This window comes from Delphinapterus leucas, chromosome 15, assembly GCF_059928025.1.
Source record: "Delphinapterus leucas isolate spDelLeu-1000000601 "Yukka" chromosome 15, BTC_Dleu_Yukka2, whole genome shotgun sequence".
NCBI lineage: Eukaryota > Metazoa > Chordata > Mammalia > Artiodactyla > Monodontidae > Delphinapterus > Delphinapterus leucas.
This window is the reverse complement of record NC_143143.1, coordinates 5,900,228-5,917,695: the sequence shown is the minus strand read 5'-3', so window position 1 is coordinate 5,917,695 and position 17,468 is coordinate 5,900,228. Positions and strand designations below refer to the sequence as shown.

Genomic DNA, 17,468 nt, shown 5'->3' with positions numbered 1-17,468 from the left:
GCCACCAGGGAGGCCCCCAGGGTATGTCTTATGAGGAACAAATACTACTTCCATTAGTCCTCAAATCACTATTGCATTTAATTTTTTAATTGATATATAGTTATCATACCATCAACTTTACCCTTTCAAGTGTATGGTTCAGTGTTTTCAGTATGTCATGGAGTTGTATAACCAATTACCATCTAATTTTAGGATATTTTCATCACCCCCAAAAGGAACCCCCACATACTTTAGCAGTCACCCCTATTCCTCTCTTTATCCCCAGCCTCTGGAAACCACTAATCTACTTTCTGTCTCTATAGGTGTCCGTTCAGGCTGCTATAACAAAATGCCATAAAATTGGATGGCTTATAAACAACAGAAATCTATTTCTAATAATTCTGGAGTCTCGGAAGTGGCATCAGCAGACTTGGTGTCTGGTGAAGGCCCAATTCCTGGTTCATAGATGGCCATCTTCTCACTGTGTCCTTCTGTGGCTGAAGGGGCAAAGGAGCTCTCTTTTATTAGGGCACTAATCCCATTCATGAGGGCTCCACCCATGACCTAATCACCTCCCAAAGGCCTCACCTCCAAATACCATCACACTGGGTGTTAAGATTTAACATGTGAATTTTGAGGGGACACAAACATTCAGTCTGTAGCAATAGATTTGCTTATTCTGGACACTTCATATAAATGGGATCATGCAATATGCGGTACTTTATGTCTGGCTTCTTTCACTTATAAAATGTACAGGGTGTATCTGTGCTGTAGCATAGATTATATATCAGTGCTTCTTTTTATGGCTGAATAATATTCCATTGTATGGCTGTACCACATTTTATTTATCTATTCATCAGATTATGGACATTTGGATTGTTTCTACTTGTTGGCTATTAAGAATAGTGCTGCCATGAACATTCGTGTACAAGATTCTGTGTGGCCATATGTTTTCAAGTTTCTTGAGCATACCTAGTAGTGGAATTGCTTGTTCATATGGCAACTCTATGCTTAACATTTTGAGGAACTTCCAAACTGTATTCCACAGTGACTGTACCATTTTACATTCCCACCATCAACGTATGAGTGTTTTAGTTTCTCTACATCCTTGCCAACCCTTGCATTTGTCTTATCTTTTTTATTTTAGCCATCTTAGTGGGTGTGAAGTGGCATCTCATTGTAGTTTTTATGTGTATCACCCTGATGGTTACTGGTGTTGAGCATCTTTTATGGGCTTATTGGCCATTTGTATATTTTCTTTGGAGAAATGTCAGTTCAGATCCTTTGCCTATATTTTAATTGGGCTGTCTTTTTATTGTTGGTTTGTAGGAGTTCTTTATATATTCTGAATACAGGTCCCTTACCAGATTTTATAAATACTTGATTTATATATATCTTCTCCCATTCTGTAGTTTGTCTTTTCACTTTCTTTTTTTTATTTTTTAATTTTTTTTGTGGTACGCGGGCCTCTCCCTGTTGTGGCCTCTCCCGTTGCGGAGCACAGGCGCCGGACGCGCAGGCTCGGCGGCCATGGCTCACGGGCCCAGCCACTCCACGGCATGTGGGACCTTCCCGGACTGGGGCACGAACCCGTGTCCCCTGCATCAGCAGGCGGACTCTCAACCACCGTGCCACCAGGGAAGCCCTCACTTTCTTGATAGTATCTTTTGAAGCAGAAAAGTTTTTAATTTCAGTGAAGTCCAACTTACCTATTTTTTCTTTTGTTGCTTGTGGGTTTGATGCTACATGTAAGCAACCACTGCTTTGTCCCAGATGTGAAGAGTTATTTAATCAGGGCTATGATTTCTTCTAACTTTTATATATAATGTGAGGTAGGGGTCAAACTTCATTCTCTTGCATGTGGCTACTCAGTTGTCCCAGCACCATTTGTTGAAAAGACTGCTGTCTTCCCATTGTAGTGGCTTGGCACCACTGTTAAATCTGAATTTTCATAAGTTTGACAAAACATTCATGAAATAAGGTGCAGACATCAATTGTTTTACCATATTGACTTTAAGTAAAAATTATTATTTATTGGGTTTGAATTTTACAGAGCTTGCTTCAGTTAGTGGTTATGGCGGATTTGGAGAGTATTGGGACTTTTTCAAGCAACAGCACGAGAACTGCTGTTAGTGTCATGAAACTTGTGTTCCTTTCCAAAGCCACAGGATCGTAGTCAGGAGGTGTTATGGCACGAATCTCCCTGTGTTTATGGGTTGGCTTGGCGTTACCCCTGATTTCTTCTGATCTTTCTGATAATTTTATGGATTGCTTCAATGAGGATAACTTCAAAGAATTTAGTTTTGGAATTTTCACCAGTGTAGTAAGAGTTCAGGACTCGTAGGGTGCTAGTGGTGTCCAGTTCTGGCTCCATGTAAACTGCAGGTGGGTGGCACCATGATGGCTAGGTTTGCTGTGGGTTGCACACTTAGGAACTGGGCACTTGCATCCACTACAGTAGACACAAATCCAATAAATGACATAACCTGGATTAGCCTCGAACCCAGGTTGCATGCTTTATGGGACAAGGTTGGGGTTAGAGAGCTTGGGATACATGAGCCTCTTTCTCCTCCATAGCTCCCAGTACACTGCGAATCACCCATCTGGCTTAACTGATGGCTGCCACTAAACAGAAAGGCCACCCATTGTCTTCTAAATGGATGATAAGAATTTTCATTAAAGTTACTTTAAACATTAGGTAGTATTACTTCCCAAGGAAAGCAGTATGGCTGCTCAAAATAACTTTGAGTATATTTAAGCCCAATTTGTAAGACATAAAAATGTGAAAAAATAAAAAAACAATGCAAGGGCCACAGACAGGGAGAAAATGTTTGCAAGGAATATGTCTGATTGATAAAAGGACTGATAATCCAAAATAGTAAAACTCTTTTATTTTTTCTTTTTCTTTTTTTAAAATTGAGTTATAGTTGATTTATAATATTAGTTTCAGGTGTACATAGAACGCTTAAAACTCAACAGTAAGAAAACAACCCACTCACCCACCCAATTAAGAAATAGGCAGAAGACCTGAACAGACATCTCACCAAAGAAGATATACAGGTGGCAAATAGGTGTATGAAAAGATGCACCACATCATATGCATCAGGACAATGCAAATTAAAACAACGATGAGATACCACTACACACCTATTAGAATGGCCAAAATCCAAAAACACTGACAACATCAAATGCTGGCGAGGATGTGGAAGGATAGGAACTCTCATTCATTGCTAGTGGGAATGCAAAATGGTACAGTCACTTTAGACTATAGTTTGACAGTTTTTTTGCAACACTAAACATACTCTTGCCACATAATTCAGGAGTTGTGCTCCTTGGTATTTAACCAAAGGAGTTGAAAACTTATGTCCACAACAAAAACCTGCACGTGGATGTGATGAAATAAAATTATTTTTAAGGCAGGACAAGAAAAATTTTAAACATAAAATTCTCCCGCTGCCCTTTTGAGCCACTGCCTCTCCCCTTTAGTGAGTGCTGTGCACCTGCATTACACATTAACTAGATCCCCTTAGAAGACACAGGGATGCCTACTCGCCAAAACAAAAAGCAATTTCCCCTGGCTCCAGCAAGGTAACTCCTTAGGAGATAACAGTCCGTTCTCAATCCTGTAAGGCAGGGGTCCCCAACCTCTGTGCTGCACAGCAGGAGGTGAGTGGAGGGCGAGCGTGTGAAGCTTCATCTGCCGCTCCCCATCGCTCGCATCACCGCCTGAACCATCTCCCCACCCCCGTCCATGGAAAAATGGTCTTCCATGAAACCGGACCCTGGTGCCAAAAAGGTTGGGGACCGCTGCTGTAAGGGGTCACAGTAACCCACTACTGGCCTTGTTGGACTATGAAACTGTCAATATGTTATTCTGATGTATAACCCTTCATCTCAAAAACTTATATAACTGTGCCTTGACCTCTAAAAGGTGGAACAGTCCTCATAGCTTTCTGAAAGACTGTCTCTTGGGTTATAATTCTTAGGTTGGCTCAGACAAAATTGTCTATTTCTTTCTTAGATTGACTGTTGATTAATTCTTTTGTTGACAGATGTTTATTACAGTTTTATTCATAATTGCCAGAACTTGAAAGCAACCGTGGTCCATCCAGACAATGGAATATTATTCAGTACTAAAAGGAAATGAATCATCAAGTCATGAAAAGACAAGGAGGAACCTTAAATGCATATTACTAAGTGAAAGAAACCAATCTGAATAGGCTACGTACTGTATGATTCCAACCATATGATATTCTGAAAGAGAGCACTATAGAGGTAGTTAAAAAGATCAGTGATTGCCAGGAATTAGTGGGGAGGAAAAGATGAATAAGCGAAACAGAATTTTTCGGGCAGTGAAACTGTTCTGTGTGGTACTATGATGGCGGGTATGTCCAACTCCGCAGGATGTACAGCACTGACTGAACTCTAAGGTAAACTGTGGACTTGGGGTGATAATGGTGTGTCTGTGTGGGTTCATCACTTGTAATAAAGATGGCACTCTGGTGAGGGATGTTGATGGTGGGGAAGGCTGAGTCAGGGAGAATATGGGAAATCTCTCTACCTCCCACTCAATTTGGCTGTGAACCCAAAACTGCTCAAAAAACTAAAGTTTACTTTAAAAATACAGTTCAGGGTGGTACAGGTAGATATGTGTCAAAGGCAGGAAGTCCTTTAGAAGTTCAGAGAAAGGAGAAATCACTGATGGCCTAACAGGGAAAAAATAAGATTTGAGCTGTAACCCAAAGAATGAGTAGAATTTCAGTGACCAGACAGTGGTTCATTGTGTGCAGTCTTGGGTAGGTTACTTCTTAGACCCTTAGTTTCTTCCTGGGGCTTGTGGAAGGATTACAGGAGGTTGCATAGGTGACGTGCTTAGGACAGAGTCTAGCATGAAATAAGAAGTAGAGCTCTCAGCGGGTATTGACTGGACACCTACTCTGGGCCATGCACTATTTGTTTTATTTGTTTTTGAATTTTTATTTTTTTATTGAAGTATAGTTGATTTACAATGTTTCAGTTGTACAGCAAAATGATTATATATATGTAATATATATATTCTCTTTCAGATTCTTTTCCATATATATTTTAAGATACTGAATATCATTCCCAACGTTTGTCTATTTTATATATAGTAGTGTGTATCTGTTAATCCCAAATTCCAGATTTATCCTTCCCCCCACCTTCCCCTTTGGTAACCGTAAGTTTGTTTTCTATGTCTGGTGAGTCTGTTTCTATTTTGTAAATAAGTTCATTTGTGTCATTTTTTAAAAAAGATTCCACATATAAGTGATATCATGATATTTGTCTTTCTCTGTCTGACTTCTCTTAGTATGATAATCTCTAGGTCCATCTGTGTTGTTGCAGATGGCATTATTTCATTCTTTTTTATGGCTGAGTAGTACTCTGTGTGTGTGTGTGTGTGTGTGTGTGTGTATGTCATATCTTCTTTATCCATTCATCTGTCGATGGACATTTAGGTTGCTTCCATGTCTTGACTATTGTAAATCATGCACTATTGTTGAACCCACATTCTGGCTCCGAAAAATACTGCTTAGATGTCACAGAAAGAGGACAGCGTGCAACAGGAAGAAAGGCCCAGAGGCAAAAATTGCTACGTAGTGGTCTGGGTCAGGTTCAGTAAAACCATACTTGGGTGATAAATTTGGTAAAGTAGCTCAAGAGAAATTTTATTTTGTGTTTTGAACTCCAAAGAAAGCAGTCTGTGCAGTGGAGACCCTTGAGATATTATCAAAAAGGATTTTGATAATGTTTTAAGAATAATTTGAGTTTGAGTCAACATAGGAAGCAGGGATTTCAGTTGAGACTATTCCGATAATTTTGAAATCATTGTAGCAGTCTTTAGTTGGTTTGTTTAATGGGCAGGTTTTTTGTCGATCTAAAATGTACTTGATCAACATTATAAAAGTAAACAGAGGTGTTTTTTGTTGTTGCTGTTGTTTTTTTCTTTCCCTAGTTTAATATTATGGCAATCAGACTTTGTTTCAGACTAATTTAATGGGAGTTAATATTTCCAAGTGAATCATCAGTGTTAAGCACTGTCTTTTTGACTTTGGCCTGGGGAAATGGACCTCTTTCCTACTGGGATAAATGAAAAAGTACAAAATGCAAAGAGTTTATCTACTCAATAGGGTTCTCTCTGTCTGTCTCTCTGAGTAACGTCTTTAGTGAGACAGAATTCACATATCATAAAATCTATCCATTTTAGTGTATCATTCAGTGGTTTTTAGTATATTCACAGACTTGTGTAACCACCACCACAGTCAATTGTAGAACTTTTTATGACCCCAAAAAGAAACCCTGTACCCCTTAGCTGTCACCCCCAAATCCCCTCATTTCAACCCCCTTTGCAACCACTAATCTACTGAAAAAGAAATTTAAAAACAATTCCTTTTAAAGTAGCATCAGAAACAGTAAAATATTTAGGAATAAATTCAACAATAGAGGGGCAAGACTTACACCCTGAAAACTATAAAACATTGTTGAAAGAAAATGGAGACCTAAGACATGGAAAGACATCCATGTTTATGAATTGGAAGACTTAACGTTGTTAAGTGCCCAGGCTCATCTGCAGATGCAGCATAGAACCCATCGAAATCTCAGGAGGCTTTATTTGGGGAATTTACAGAATTTGACCTTAAAATTCATATGGAAATGCAAAGGATCTAGAGTAACCAAAACAGTCTTGAAAAAACAAGAACAAAATTGGAGACTCACATTTCCCGATTTCAAAACTTACTACTAAGCTATGGTAATTACTACAGAGCGTTACTGACAGTAAGGATAGAAGTATAAAGATCAATGGAATAGAACTGAGAGTCCAGAATAAATCCTCACATTTACATTCAACTGGTTTTCAACAGTGATGTCAAGACAACTAGATGGGGGAAAGAAAGATCCTTGCAACGAATGGTGCTGGGACAGATAAAAATAATTGGTGGCAGGGATGCAGAGAAATTGGAACCTTTATACGTTGCTGGTGGGGATGTAAAATTGGGCAGCCACTTTGGAGGACAATTGGGCAGTTCCTCAAAATGTTAAACGTGGAGTTACCATATGACCCAGTAATTCTACTCCTAGGTGGATACCCAAGAGAATTGAAAACATACGTCTACGTAAATCCTTGTTATGTGAATGTTTATGCATCATTCACAGTAGCCCAAATGTGGTAACAACTGAAATGTCTATTATCTGATGAATGGATAAATGAAATGGGATATATCCATATAACTGAGTATTATTTGGCAACAGAAAGGAATGAAGTACTGATACTTGCTGCTACATGAATGAACCTTGAAATCACCATGCTAAATGAAAGAAACCAGTCATAAAAAGCCACATATTGTATGACTGTTACCGAGTGCAAGCTCGCTCTGCTCGCCGCACGACAGGCCAGTGAATCTGAGACGAGGTGCTGAGGTAAGGAACACGACTTTATTCGGAAAGCCGGCAAACCGAGAAGAAGGCAGACTAGTGCCTCTGAAAAACCATCTTAACGGGGTTTGGATGCCAGTTTCTTTTATAGCACAGAGAGGGGGAGGAGATGAGGAAGTAAAGTTAAAAGGCGGTAAGTTTTGCAGATATCTCCTGGAATAACCAGCCTCCCTGAGGGGATGTGTTAGTTTCTTTTTTCTTGCAGCCATTCACAGGTGGGCAGGGTTCCCTGAGGCAGGACATTATGTATGATTATAATAACAAAAGCAACAAAAAGCAAAGGTTAAAGTCAAAGAAACGGATCCAAAGTGGAGTCGATTTAGCTTCCCTGTTACATGACCCTGTATATGAAATGTCCAGGGTGGGCAAACACATGGAGACAGAAAGTAGATTAGTGGTTGCTAGGGGTTGGGGAAGGGGGTAATGAGGGGAGTGACCACTAATGGGTACAAGGCTTCTTTGGGGGATTATGAAAATGTCGTGAAATTAAATGGTGGTGATGGTTGTGCAACTCTGAATATACTAAAAATCATTGAATTCATACTTTAAAAGCATGAGCTTTATAGTTGTAAATTATAACTTAGCAAGTTGTTGTATTTTAAAATGTATCCTTAACGAGATACCACTGCTTTGTAATTATTTTTTTCATTCTCTAGTTAGAAGTAGGATCTAGCAGAGTTAGTTCCCTTTTTACTTTTTTAAGTCATATTTGTTTGCTTTTTAAACAAAAATATGTTTCTCTAGAGTATTCTGGCTTCCTTATGTTGTATGTCAACTTGTCACCATAATTATACCTTTTTGAAACATACTGTATCACAGTACATGCAGTAGAGAATCTGGGCTCTGGAGTCAGACTCAAGGAGGAAATTTACAGGCTCTCTGGTCTTGGGCAAGTAATTTAATCTCGCCTAATCTTGGTTTCTTATCTGTTGTGAGTACTAAATAAGACATAATCTGTAAAGTTCTATTAATAATGTTTGGCACAGAATAAGCTCAATAAATATTAGCTATTGTTACTGTTAGTTTTACAGTTAATCATTATTAAATCTCTCTCTAGATGTATCTGTTCATATTAGGAACATGGCTTCCTACAGAATAAAACCTAGAAACTTTTTTGAAAAACAGATCTTATTGCATTTATTTTTCCCCTGGTTTAAAAAGAAGATAAACAGGAAAAAAAAAAAAAGAAAAGCACCAGTAAATAGTTTAGATAGCCTCATATCTGTTTAAAAGGGTGGTCTCAAGAGCTCTTCCAATCCAAGATTCTACGAATACTGAGATTCTTCTCCTGATGTTAAATTTTAAATTTCCTCCCTTTTCCCCTCAACTTTTCTTTCCCCTTTCAAGTTTTCCTTCTTCCACTCCTCTGTCCATTTCTTTCTTTGTCTTTTTTTCTTGGACCTATGAGATTTATTTTTAATTAAGAAACAATATATAAATGCACTCTCCGTAAGGAAGAACAAAAACCATAGGCTACAGACCCCTTGCCCACCAGTTCCAGCCCTGGTGTTCTCCTGCACCCTCCCTTATACCCACCCCCATTCCCCAGGTAACCGTTATTGAATTCCTGCACGTGTTCATGGTGCACCAGTGGAGGCTGTTTTCCACACGGTTGTTAGGATATCAGAGCTGAGAGAGGCTCTACCGTTCCACCATACGGTGGCTTCAGGCTTCACCGAGGCACGAGATCTCTTACTAGTTATTCTAGACTTTGACCCGGAAGTGAGGATGCACACCGCTTCTGCTAGAAGTACTGCAGTCACGTGGTCCAAGCCAACTCGAACCTATACTTCTTTTTTTTTTTTTTCCTTTTCCTGTAGTTTCTGGTTTTAATGTGAGCCTCATAAACTCAGTTGGAGTGGCTTCTCCCCCCATTTTTTTTTTAATAAGATGGGAATAGTTTTTATGAGGTGGGAATTATCTGTACCTTGAAATCTTGATAGAATTCTCCAGTAAAACTATCTGGGCTTGATGCCTTGTTTTTGTGGGTAGATTTTGAATTACAATTTCAATTTCTATGGTTATTGGTCAGGGTTTTACTATTTGGGGGGGGGATCAATTTTGACAATTTACATGTTTCTGAAAAAAATGTTCGTTTTAGCCATTGTTTTAAAGTTGTGCCTTTGGTGCAAAGAGTTATCAGACTTTTTGACTTCAGCTATTCTAGCGGGCATGTGGTGGTACCTCGTTTGTGGTTTTCATTTGCATTTCACTGATGATTAGTGATGTTGAGCATGTTTTCATGTGTTTATTGACCATTGATTCTTTGATGAAGTGCCTATGTTTTTTGCCCATTTTTAACTTGGGTTGTTTTTCTTATGATTATTGAGTTGTGAAGAGTTCTTTATAAATTCTGCATACAAGTCTTTTGCCAGATACACGCACTGTGAAGATATTCTCCTGACTGGGAGAATTTTCTCTTGCCTTTGCATTCTCTTTTTCTTTTTAAAATTTATTTGTTTATTGGCTGCGTTGGGTCTTCGTTGCTGCGCGCAGGCTTTCTCTAGTTACCGGGAGTGGGGGCTACTCTTTGTTGCGGTGCGCGGGCTTCTCATTGTGGTGGCTTCTCTTTGTTGCAGAGCATGGGCTCTAGGCATGTGGGCTGTGGTAGTTGCGGCACGAGGGCTCAGTAGTTGTGGCTTGCGGGCCCTAGCGTGCAAGCTCAGTAGTTGTGGCACATGGGCTTAGTTACTCCATGGCATGTGGGATCTTCCCGGTCCAGGGCTCAAACCTGTGTCCCCTGCATTGGCAGGCGGATTCTTAACCACTGCGCCACCAGGGAAGTCCCACCTTTGCATTTTCTTAATGGTACCTCGTGTTTATGTTTAAGTCTATGCTCCATTTCAAGTCAATTTTTGTGTATGATGTATGGTAAGGGTTGTTTATTTGTACACCCCCCCCCCCCCCGCAAGGGTATCCCATTTATTTCGACTGGATGACCCATTTTCCAGTCTGGAAAAGACTGTTTTTTGCTTTTTCCTCATTGGATTATCTTGGCACCTTTGATGAATATCAATTGATCTCATACCTATGGGTTTATATTTGGGCTTTGTATTCTGTTCTATTGATTTTTATGATTGATTTAGAAATATTTAAGTGTAAAGCTCACTGAATTCTCACAAACTGAACACACATGTGTAGTCAGTGCCCAGATCAAGAAGCAGAGCCTGGCTAGTTCCCCACAGACATTACTCATGATCGCTTCTAGTTATTACTTTTCCTGCTAAAGGATAATCACACCTGACTTCAACAGTGTACATTAGTCTGACTGTTTTTGTGTTTTGTATAAATGACATCATACAATATATTTTATGTTTTTCATTGAATATTGTGTTTGTGAGACTGATTCATAATTCTGTGTGTAGTTTGATTTTCTCATTGCTGTATAATATTCTATTTTATGAATGCCACAACTTCTTTATTCATTGTACTATTGACGATCATCTCAACGGTACATGATGAACATATGTCTAAGTGTTTTTCTGTTAATTACATACATAAGTAGGCATTGCTGGGTCAAGATCTTTTTTTTTTTTAATTTAAATGATCTTATGAATCCAATACTGACCATGTAGACTTAAAATTTTTAATGTTGTAACAAATTGTTTCAGTCTTAACACTCAGTCATCTTAAGGAGCATAATTCAGTGAGGTACGTGCATTTCATTCATGGATGGATCAAGTTCTTGTCTCCATCACTAACTTTTCAAGGTCACCTTGAGCAAGTTGTTCAATCTCCTGCTCTTCTATTTTTCTTGACTAAACTGAGCATACTAACTTTACCCTGACTTATGTTGTGATGTGAATAATGATTCGCTTTATAATTATAGAAGATTTTATGATAAAACCATGCCAAATGATACCTTTAAATACTTCAGTGCTTTAGAAACTAGCACTATAAAATGATAATAAGAAAGCAATGATAAGGGACTTTGAGGCGATTGCATATTGTGGGGTTTTCATAGCCATGTGTGGGGATATTTGCATGTGTTGCTTTGCTAAACTCTGTCCTCCCCTTTCGGTTTTCTGTTGACCTTTCTATGCATCAAATTAATAAAGCCTCATTTGTCAGCTCAGTAACTGAAGGGAAATGTGGACAGAACTTTCTCTGGCTATGATTTATTAATTAATTATTACTTTTTCCTTGCCTATTTGTTTTAGGTCGGGACTGATTATTAGGTTGTAGATGAGTTTGCTTAATTCTAGCTTTCTTCCCAGGAAATCCCTCCATTTCCCCTTTACCCTCAGCAGTTGTCACCTTGTTTAAAATGATTTAGAAGAGCACAGCTTCATTGTATATTAACAGGTCTTTAGAAGTCAGGTGGGTGAGGATGTTTGGGGTTATGCGAGGTTCTCCTCCCTGTTAACCCTGGATTATCTCCTGTTAATGGAAATCGTTCAGTTTCCTTCTAGGGTGACAATCAAATATAATTCACTTAATGACAAGCTTTTTGGGGTTAAAATTCATCTCCTTCCTGACAAAGTTGAGTTTTATTTTACAGTGTATAGCCTTAGGGAGATAGTTCAAGTTTGAGAAGTCAATTTTAAGCAGTTGTTTAAAAGGGAAAAAAAAAGAAAAGAAAAGATGATCTTAGTTTACTTTCCTTAAAAGTCAAACCTTCAGGCATGAGAAGTATCCCAGGACAAGCACCTTTTTGTTTTGTTTTGTTCTTCATGGAATTCTCAGAGCTTGAAACAGGGCTTGGCCAATGGTGGGTCATCAGCGGGTGTTTGTTAAATGGATAAACGGATGCACTACACAGAAGCAGCAGCTTTTATTTTACTAACTGACTTTTGTTGGTCAAGTTATGTGATCTTGTAAAGCCCCAGTTTTCTCATCAGGAAAATGAATATAATAGTAACTATCTCATGGAATTGTGGTGTTGAAAAACGGGATCATGCTTGTCGGACACTTAGGGTTGTGCCTAATTACCTTGTAAGCATCTGATACATTTTAGCTGCTGTTATTAGGTCTAGGAAGGGGAATTAGATTGTATTTTGAAAGTTTGGCAAAACAATGACAAAGTTTCCAAACCTTCCAAACCTCCCACTGCGATTCCATTGATAGATTTCATCCAGTGTTTTTGGCAGATGAATTGGTCAGATGGTTGCCTGGGAGACAGTCTGCTTTCCAGGGTGGCTTTGGAAGCTCAAGTTGCAAATTGCTCCTTAGTTCCTGGTTGTAAAATCACCATGAGCTTTTCAGGAAATGAGATACTAGACATCCGGGCTGAAGTCTTGGAGTTTTATTTTTTAAGTTTGGAGTTAATAAACGTTGTCATCACATATGGCTTTTGAATAAGGACACTTGAAAGAAAAGTGTCCTTATTCAAAAGAAAAACAAATTTAGGGAGACAACATTGATAATTAACTGATCAAAGGAACTGATTAATTTTGGAATATAACTTTAATTATTTAGATAAAACTTTCTCTAATGAAAACCTGAATTTTCCTATATTCTTAGCAGGGGAATATGCTTCTACCTAGAAAATCCCCCTAATTCTTCTTGAAGTCTTTGTTCCACTCTGATGTGGTTGAAAAACATCCCATTTGGTTTATTTAAGACAGAAACAGGATCTGGAGATAGAAATTAAATGAGCTATTTTTCTTATCTTCCAAGGCAAAGGTGCTTAGCCTGTAATAGTTGGGAAAAGAAAAATCAAACAAAAGCCAACAGTAGCTTTGGAAATTGCTTCCTCTGAGGCCTGTCGTCTTCCTTCACCCAGGAAGAAGTCATCCTCCTGTAGATTTTGTGGGGCAAATCCAGGATGTCAAGAAAAGCAACATTTTAGGATTAAAGTTTAAATTTTTTTAAAATTTAAGCTTAAAAAAATTTAAAAAATGTCCCTCAGTTATAGATTTTCTTGGAATGTAATATCCTCATCAGTCCTTGAAAATCATCCCTTAAGTTGTAAAAATGACTTCGTTCATTAATGAGGGCTTTGTGCAAATAAAAAGTTCCAAACGCCCTCCGGACTTCATTACTTGTTTTTAACATGTACTGCATTTCTCCCTCACTGTCATATAACCTTTGGCTTGGAACTGCAGGGGGACATTTTTATCCTTAGTGCCAACCAAATGTCACTAATGATACCTTATGAAATAGCATAAACTCATTCTGAAGAACACGATCTATCAGGTGGCCGAGTGTGTGAGCAATCTGCCAGGCCCTGGACCCCTGGTGGAGTGTGGGGTGGCAGTCAGACACCACAGTGGAGGCTCCAGCAAAACTATCTCATTCATTCATTCATTCACTCACTCATTCACTCACTCGTTTATTTCAGCAAACGTTTATTGAGCATTTAATTTATGCCAGGTCCCGTGCTCCATGCTAGGAATGTAATGGTTCAAAAAAATAGTTTCTTCCTTCTTAGTGCTTATGTCCTAGTCAGTAGTTAGACAGTAAAGGAAAAGGGGGGGGGGAAGGTTATTACCTAATAAACCTAATGTTTACTCAGCAAATATTGTAAAAGTTAACCTTTCTGTGCCAGGCACCATACCAAGCTCTGGACACAGTAGTGCCTACGAAAGACACAGTCTTTGTTTCTGTGGACATTTTTGTGGGGGAGAGGCAGACATGAAGCGGCATAAAAATAATAGAGGATTTAGTTTCAAGCTCTGATAACAGCGACGATGCTGCTGTGTTAGTGTAATATGGAATGGGGTAGAAGTGGGGCTGGCTACTTAATCTTTCTGAGTCTTAATAATTTAGCCAATGAAAGTGGAGAAAGTGACAGCTTCCCTCCACATCCACTTGCCTCATCCTGTAAAGGTTAGGTGGAAAACAAAGTAGGTAAAAGCCCCAGGGCACAGGCATAGGAGCGGGCACAGCCCCTGGTCTTTGGAGCTGAGCACTGCCCCATGAGAAGAGGCAGAGTCTCTGCCACAGCAGCCCTGCCTCACCCGCGCCCCCCCCCCCCCCGCCCCCAGCAGGGTTTGGGAGTATGGGCTGAACTCTGCCACACTTCTGAGCTCAAATAATTCACGGTATTTTGTCACTTATCTTTTACTTGAATACACGTATAGAAGATGAAGCTACAACACGTTTGGAAGCCCATCTAAGGACTGTCAGTTTCCCAGAGTAACCCTCACCTCCAAAGCTGACAGGGACAGCTTATGGTTGCTAAAGTGTGTTTTGTTAACTTAAGACCATTTTCCCTGCAGAGAAGAAATCATTTTATTTATTTTAAAAAAATTATTTTATTGAAGTATAGTTGATTTACAATGTTGTGTTAATTTCTACTGTACAGTAGAGTGATTCAGTTATACATATATACGTACATTCTTTTTCATTTTCTTTTCCATTCTGGTTTATCACAGGGTATTGGGTATAGTTCCCTGTGCTCTACAGTAGGACCTTGTTTTTTAAGAAATCATTTTATCATCGAATGGTATCTGAAGAGTGGAAACGTGTATGTGTCTTGTGTGTGTGTCTAAACTTACTGAGAAGGATTTATTGGTAAGAAAGAGTTGTTTATTTCATTAAGCAAATAAGGGAACAGAGTTCAGCTCTGTATGGATTGAAGACTTTGGCATTTTGAGTCTGTTGATATAACTGAAATGTGATTTTTTTCCCCCCACTTAATGTAAATTTGAGGATTTCCTAAAGTATGAGAATTGATAGATGAGTGACTCTGGCCTAGAAAATGGCATGTTAGTGAAAACACACTGATCAGGAAACCTTCCTCTTTGTCTTTAGCCAGGATTCTGTTTTTACCCCTTTTTGCAGTTTAAAGGATTTTTCCCCCAAGTTGATTAAAAAAAAGAAATGAGTTTTAGACTTAAAAGTTAGATGAGGGGGGCTTCCCTGGTGGCACAGTGGTTAAGAATCCGCCTGCCAATGCACGGGGCACTGGTTCGAGCCCTGGTCCGGGAGGATCCCCCATGCCGCGGAGCAACTAAAAAAAAAGAAGTTAGCTGAGGTAGACAGGTAATAACATACATTAAGTGCACATTATATGCTGGCACCTATCCTAGGTGGGAAATTATATTTAATGAATGAAAATTTCACTTAGATGTTTAAAGTTATCGAGATACGTTAGTTTTCTATATTTTTATCACTGTTTCTCTCTTTGGCTTTTTGTTTCTGGTTCATCATAGTCTGTGTTATGTGCCTGTTGGGTGGCCAGCACCACGTGAAGCCCATGTCTAAAGGGGTGGAAGACAGAGTCGGGGCAGGGGTTCCTTCTTCAGAAGAACTTAGCTGGGGGCACAAAGCCACCTGAATGCAGAGACCTTGAGTGCTCAGCTCTGTGGCCCTTCAAGTAAATGGGAGCAAAAAGAAGGAAGAGATTGCTGGTGGTTGGAGAAGGGATTCCCGGATCAGTCAAAACATTTATGTAGGGCTTCCCTGGTGGCGCAGTGGTTGAGAGTCCGCCTGCCGATGCAGGGGATGCGGGTTCGTGCCCCGGGCCGGGAAGATCCCACATGCCGCGGAGCGGCTGGCCCCGTGAGCCATGGCTGCTGAGCCTGCGAGTCCGGAGCCTGTGCTCCGCAACGGAAGAGGCCACAACAGTGAGAGGCCCGCGTACAGAAAAAAAAAAAAAAAAAAAAATTATGTAATTGTGGCTATCAACCTAAAATTGCCAACTTTTTGTCATACCAAGTCATTGTTGAAATTATCACCATTTTTTGTTACCTCATTTCATTAAGGGGAAGCTATTTTAACATGAAAAAAAGAGAAAAGACATTACACTAGAACAAAGGGCAGGCATTTAAAATAAATTAGTTCAGTTTTATGAAAACCTCCACGATAGCATCCTTATCTTTTTAATTTTGGCACTAGTGAAAATGTTATCACAGTTGGGAAACACTGGCCTGAATGAGACGTCACTGAGAAAGTGGGCTTTGCCCGCACCAAGCACAGCGAAGAGAGAGGGATTGTCAAGTGCATCAAGGAGTGAGAATAATCACCTGGAGGTGGTAATGGCTGGGGCCCATAGGAGGGGCAATGAAGGATAGTGGAAATGTACGTGATACTAGGGAATGGGGCACTTTAAAACCTAGGGAGAAATTCAGATTTGCCGTAAAATACAATGCAGAGCCATTGGAGCTTTTTGAGCCTCAGAACATGAAATGGCATTTCAAAAGATCGATCTGGTGGCTTAATGTCGTGTGAACTTGGGAGGCTTGAGTGGGCCTGGGGGCCCTGTTGCTCTTAGATTAAGTTGCGAGTGGGTGGAGCCCAGAATAGGAGAGTGGGGACACAGGTAGGGGAAAGGTCAAGTTCAAGAAACTTCAGGAGAAAGAAAAGATAGGACTTGGTGACACACATAAACATAAGAGGAGGGAGGACTGAAAATTACAGCCAAAGTTTCTAGCCTTGGAGAATTGAAAAATAGTGGAAATAGTGACACAAATTAGAAAATATGTGTAATTTTATTTATTTATTTATTGAAGTATAGGTAATTTACAATGTCATGTTAGTCTCAGGTGTACAGCACAGTGATTCATTTATATATATATAGTTATGTATATGTACATATATATGTTTTTTTTCAGATTCTTTTCTCTTACAGGTTATTACAAAATATTGAGTAGAGTTCCCTGTGCTCTACAGTAGATCCTTGTTGGTTATCTATTTTATATATAGTAGTGTGTATTTGTTAATCCCAACCTCCTGATTTATCTCTCTCCCCGACAATTTCTTAGTTGATGTAATAAAGTACTAAATTTGCGTTGTTGTAGCTTATCCTGAGAGTGGGTGAAACCACAAATAGTATTTTGGGGACCCTATGCTTCTGTCAGGGACCTGGTAAAGAAGCTTGATTTACTAATTGAATGTTAGCAAAACATTTCCTTCCCATGTGTTTTCAGAAGCTAAGTGAACATTATGTACTTTGTTCTTTCTTTATCCCCCCAAATTAGGAAACTATGGTATGTGATTAGGAAATTACGGGATTTAGACATGATTTGTCCAAAGTAGAGGGGCACTTCAGAGTTGGAGCTGAAGAAACCATGCGGTAGTATACTCTGAAAAAAATAAGCTTCATTTTCTCTAAGAGTAAATGTCTCTTTTGCTCACTGTTGTATCCTCAG

At 39.3% G+C, this 17,468-nt stretch overlaps 1 protein-coding gene and 1 pseudogene across 6 annotated transcripts in view; both read left to right on the top strand.

Annotated features, from left to right (window-relative positions):
* The window catches only part of SMURF1 (SMAD specific E3 ubiquitin protein ligase 1), a 102,102-nt gene that overhangs the window by 49,460 nt on the left and 35,174 nt on the right, over nt 1-17,468 (top strand). The gene's annotated exons all lie outside the window — the stretch shown is intronic.
* The window catches only part of LOC149747374 (KANTR integral membrane protein pseudogene), a 71,873-nt pseudogene that overhangs the window by 49,454 nt on the left and 4,951 nt on the right, over nt 1-17,468 (top strand). The window contains exon 2 of the transcript XR_016387748.1: nt 1-17,468. This exon is cut by the window's left edge and continues 29,150 nt beyond it; it is cut by the window's right edge and continues 4,951 nt beyond it. The product of XR_016387748.1 is annotated as a KANTR integral membrane protein pseudogene (transcript).